The sequence below is a fragment of the Marmota marmota genome, unplaced genomic scaffold, assembly GCF_001458135.2.
Source record: "Marmota marmota marmota unplaced genomic scaffold, marMar, whole genome shotgun sequence".
NCBI lineage: Eukaryota > Metazoa > Chordata > Mammalia > Rodentia > Sciuridae > Marmota > Marmota marmota.
In genome coordinates this window covers 4,429,717-4,434,552 of record NW_026000130.1, presented here as the reverse complement: position 1 = coordinate 4,434,552, position 4,836 = coordinate 4,429,717, and the positions used below count along the sequence as shown (strand labels likewise).

The 4,836-nt window shown below is 52.9% G+C and overlaps 1 protein-coding gene across 1 annotated transcript in view; it reads left to right on the top strand.

Moving 5' to 3' along the window:
• Cmklr1 (chemerin chemokine-like receptor 1) overlaps positions 1-3,006 on the top strand; it is a 48,700-nt gene extending 45,694 nt beyond the window's left edge. Inside the window, exon 4 of the transcript XR_001505088.2 lies at positions 2,996-3,006. The gene's annotated coding sequence lies outside the window, so the exon portion shown is untranslated. The remainder of the gene's footprint in view (positions 1-2,995) is intronic.
• Positions 3,007-4,836: the final 1,830 nt, after the last annotated feature.

Below are 4,836 nucleotides of genomic sequence, written 5' to 3'. Positions count from 1 at the left end.
CCCCCCCCCCCCCCCGCCTTTAATTCTGGTGCTTTGGAGATTAAGTTTCCGCAGGAATTTTGGAGGAGACGTAGACATTCAAACCATAGCACTTCAGATCTTAGAAACTGGAATGAGCTGGGCGCGGTGGCCCACGCCTGTCATCCCAGCATCTCAGGAGGCTGAGGCAGGAGGATGGCGAGTTCAAAGGCAGCCTCAGCCACAGTGAAGTGCTAAGCCACTCAGTGAGACCCTGTCTCTAAATAAAATACAAAATAGGGCTGGGGATGGGGCTCAGTGGCTGAGTGCCCCTGAGTTCAACCCCTGGTACCCTCCCCCCACAAAAAAAATCTAAAATGAAAAAGTCACGATGATGATGATGATGATGATTTTTGGTACTGGGGAGACAGGGTCTCACTGAGTTGCTGAGCAGCCTCGCTTTTGCTGAGGCTGGCTTTGAACTCACCATCCTCCTGTCGCAGCCTCCTGAGCCGCTGGGATGACAGGCGGGCAGCACTGTGCCCAGCCATAATGATCATTATAAAGACCATTTTTATGACTCCTCAACCATAAAATATATTTTCTCCACATTTTACAGAGGAGGAAATGGAACCTCAGGGAGAGGGGACGTTCCCTGCCCAAGGTGACTTGGCTGGTGCAGTGCCACAGAGATGGGGGTGGGACGCTGCTGTCCTCAGGCTCCTGGGTACAGTGACACAACACACGGTTTGCTGCTCACGGATGTGGAGCTGCGTACCACATGTCTGAGAACCCGGGGGTGGGCAGGGATGGGGTGGGAGAAGCCCCATGGGAATGCGGGGGCTTCCGCCGAGGCCCTGAGGTCCCTGATGCTTGTGTGATGGGATTGGGGGTGGCCTGGGACCCTGAGATCTGTTCTTCCTCTCTGCATCTCTGGCTCTCCTGGGTCTCAGGGCTGCCAGGGGTTAAAAACCCATCCCAGGGCCTTTGCAGGCGGCGAGAACAGATGCCCAGGCAGATCCCCAAATCCTCAGCGTGTGGTGCTGTTGGACGTGGGGCTGCAGATGGCAGTTTCTGGCTCACACAGGACTCACCTGCCTGGCACCACCCCGCTCCAAATGCTCAGTTCAACAGGAGGAGGCTCCTGTTGGACCAGACTTTGAACCCAGGGGCACTTAACCTCTGAGCCATACCCTCCCCCCAGCTCTTTTTATTATTATTATTTTTTATTTTGAGACAGGATCTCACTGAGTTGCTTGGGGCTTTGCTAAATCGCTGAGGCTGGCTTTGAACTTGCAGTCCTCCTGCCTCAGTCTTCTGAGTTGCTGGGATTAAAAGCGTGCCCCAGCATACCCAGGCTTGATCAGCCCCATTTTTAAAGAGAAGAACTCAGGGGCTCAGAGAGGTCAAGCCTTGTGCCCAAGCCACACAGCTAAGGAACGGCAGTGCCTGGGACACTGGCTGCCGAGCTCCTGTGCCCAGCACTGAACTCGGTGAGCCTGGGCCAGGCACTTCTACACCTTGAACCTCGGTTTCCTCATCTGCAACATGGACAGGAAGCACGGGGTCGGAAATGGGATGCTAGACCCCGAGGTAGGATGCATGTCCCGGGAACAACCTTGGGTAGGTCACTTTTCTTTTCTAGGTCTCAGTTTTCCTTTCTGAAAAACAGAGCAGGAGACGGGGAAGGCGACGGGTTTTCCCAGGCTCGTGACTGTCAGGGTTGGCATGTAACAGACTGTGTGTTGGCTGCTCTTGACGTTGACTCCTCCTGGATCCCTGGGGACGGGCATGGCCGCGTGCTTTTTTGGGGTGTGGAGACTCAGGTGGGTGTCTCCGGAGCTTTGCTCTTAGACAGCTTCTCGGGGACCCTGTAAATTCGGACATTCCAAGACTCCAGGCAGAGGGTCAAATCTTGCCTCCCCTGGATTCCCAAAATATGGCTCCACCTCTCTGAGCCTAAGTAGTTCCTTCTGCAAAATGGGTCCGATGGTGGCCAGCTTGCAGAGCTACCAATGTGACGAAATGTCTGGCATGTGGTAACTCCTGGCTCCTTATGCCACCCCCCCACCACACTCAGGCAAGTGCTGGAGGGCAGCCAGGCCAGAGGACCTTCTCTCTCTCCCCACAAGGTTCTGCCCTCCCGTCTCTCGCTTCTGTCCTGCTTCACCAAGCTCCGGCTCCAGCAGCTGCGTTTAATTGGATTTAACTTAATAGTTTTATTGATGCCTTTTGGTTCAGGGGATGCAGGGGCCTCTGGGTAATTTGCACATTTTTAACACACCAAATAAAGAGCGATAAGCATGCACACGTCCATTTTAATTGGATTAAGGGGAGGCTTGGCTTGGGGGAAACCAAAAAACCACAGAGGAGCTGGAGAAAAAGAACTCAGAGATTGCAGATTTTCTGCCTCCTTCCACCCCACAGAACATCTGCACCCGCGCTGCTTCCTGCTGAATAAAGGGTGGCTGTGTCACTGTGATGGTGTCTCCTACAGAGATACACGGGTTGGTGGGTTCTGTCCTCTGCCTCCTTCTCTGGGTGCTTTGTGCATTTTGACAAATGGTTCCAACCCACTGGCTTTGGTTTCAGATCAAAGATCCGAGTCCTGGTCCTGCCTCCTTCCTGCTCATCTTAAGCAACTCACTCCATCCCCTGGACCTCAGTTCCCTCCGTGGTGAGAGGCCATGCTACTGGGGTCCCTTGGTAGGGTTGGCGGGAGAAGTAAATGCTAGCAAATTGCCTGCCATCGAGAAGGTCCCTCCAAATGGCAGCCGCTGAGAAGCCCGTTGAAAGCCCAGATCCAGCTGGCTAAGTGAAGAGGCCACCCCCGACAGGTGTGCAGGGCCACCTAGCACAGGCTGAGGGGCCAGGGGTGGCTTGTCCAGAGGCCATGGGACTTGCAGAATGGACAGGAGCTGGTTGGGGCTGCAACAAGGTACACTTGCCCCTCCTCCACGTATGCGTGGAGCCGCGGATAGCACCAGACTCTCAGCGTCCTTCTTTTCCTAGACACAGGCGCAGTGCAGAGGGACAGCGCTGTTCACCTCCAACAATTACGACAACACACTCTAAGGAAAGTGTGGGACTATGGTCTCTCTTGAAAAAAATCAAGACAAAATTGGTATTTTCAGACTATGGTTTGTGAGACATTCCCAGGCGCCACAAGGAATCAAACGCGGGTTCCAAAAATGGGTGGGCAAAGCAGACCTTCATTTCTGGAGGCTGCGGAGCTGGAGCGGAAGCCTGAGCTGGAGCCTGAGCGTGGCTGCAAGTCCGCCTGCTTATATCTGGGGCTTAACACAGCCCCGCCCCTCACTCTGATTGGAGGAGATCTGGGTTCTCATCTACACGATTGGCTAACAGTAGAATTAGGGCGGGGAAAAGGCAAGCGGTGCCATGGGATCCAGGTAAGGCCGGATTCTAGGTTCTGAAAACGGGACCACCCCCCCTTTCCATGCACAGGCTGACCAGGTGCAACTGCAACTTCAGAAAGTGAAATTGTGGGGGGCTGTGGGGAGGGGACCGCTGTGGGGCAAGTCACCTGGGGACCTGGTTGCCTTGCAGATTCTGACTCCAGGGTCTGGGCGGGGCCTGAGAAGGCGCATTTCTGACCCGCTCCTAGGGGATGTTGATGGGGACGGTCCCAGGGCCACCCTTTAAGTAGAAGTTAGTGAATGGACAGAACTGAGCTTTGAAGCCAGCCACTCTGACCCCCAAATCCGGCCTTCTTCACGGTCCTCTGCTAGCTCAAGAGCCCAGCAGGACAGGAAACAGGTCCCGCAGGGCCTTTAGCACTACAAGGGGTCCCTGTAGCCTGAGCGGGAGATTCTATTGACGATTCCTTATTTTATCTTAAACTTGTATGGCTATCTTGCATTTGACACCACACACTTTTCTTATATAAAAATAACACTCCCTTCTTGACTCTTCATCTTCTTCCTATATTTCAGTGAGACAGGTGCCATAGGAAGCCGCAACTTTCCATGTGATCCCTCTAGTGAGGGGTGCCCCTCTGGGATCATGGGGCTGAGCAACAATTCCCCCGCTTTTCTGAGACCAGACTGCCCACTTGGATCAGGTGTGTGTCCTGAGACATGACTGCTGTGGTGTGTGTACAAAGCCAGGTCCCAGGAAGGACCTGCTACAGAAAAACCTATATCTGAGCAGGGCAGTGGGTTGGGGCCTGGTTGCTGGTTCCAGGACTCAGTAAAAAATAAAAAACCAGGTTCACAACTCTGAGTACAACCCTTGTCCATTTTAAATGCTCAGTAAGCATTTGTTTTGATTATTATAATTTAAGCATGTACTGTGGCCAGGGACTCAGTTACTGAATATTCCACCTGTAGTTTTCATTGAACCATTGAACCAGATAGTGCATGTGATAATTTATTTTTAAATGCCCACCGAACAGCACGGTTTAGCCGCTCAGCAACTCTGAGTCTCCTCCCTAGGGTTCAGTTGATTCCACTGTGGACTGCGGCCTGTTTTGGGGAATAAAGATATCCTGGTGTGGTGGTATCAGGTGTGGCGGTGCAGGCCTATAATCCTGGCTACTTAGGAGGCTGAGGCAGGAGGATCGCAAGTTGGAGGCCAGCGTCAGCGACTCAATGAGACCCTCAGCAGTTCTGCGACACCCTTTCTTAAAATGAAAAATAGAAAGGGCTGGGGAGGTAGTTCAGTGATAAAGCACCCTGAGGTTCAATCCCCAGTATCCCCCCCCCCGCCAAAAAAAAAAAAGCCATCTAGGGGACATTTTTATTTGCCTACCTGTTCCAAGTTGGGTTTTCAAGGAAACCAACTCTGAGATGGATTTCCACACGCAGAATTTTATTTATTTACTTTTTTTGGTGGGGCTGGGTGGGACTGCCCTTGGAT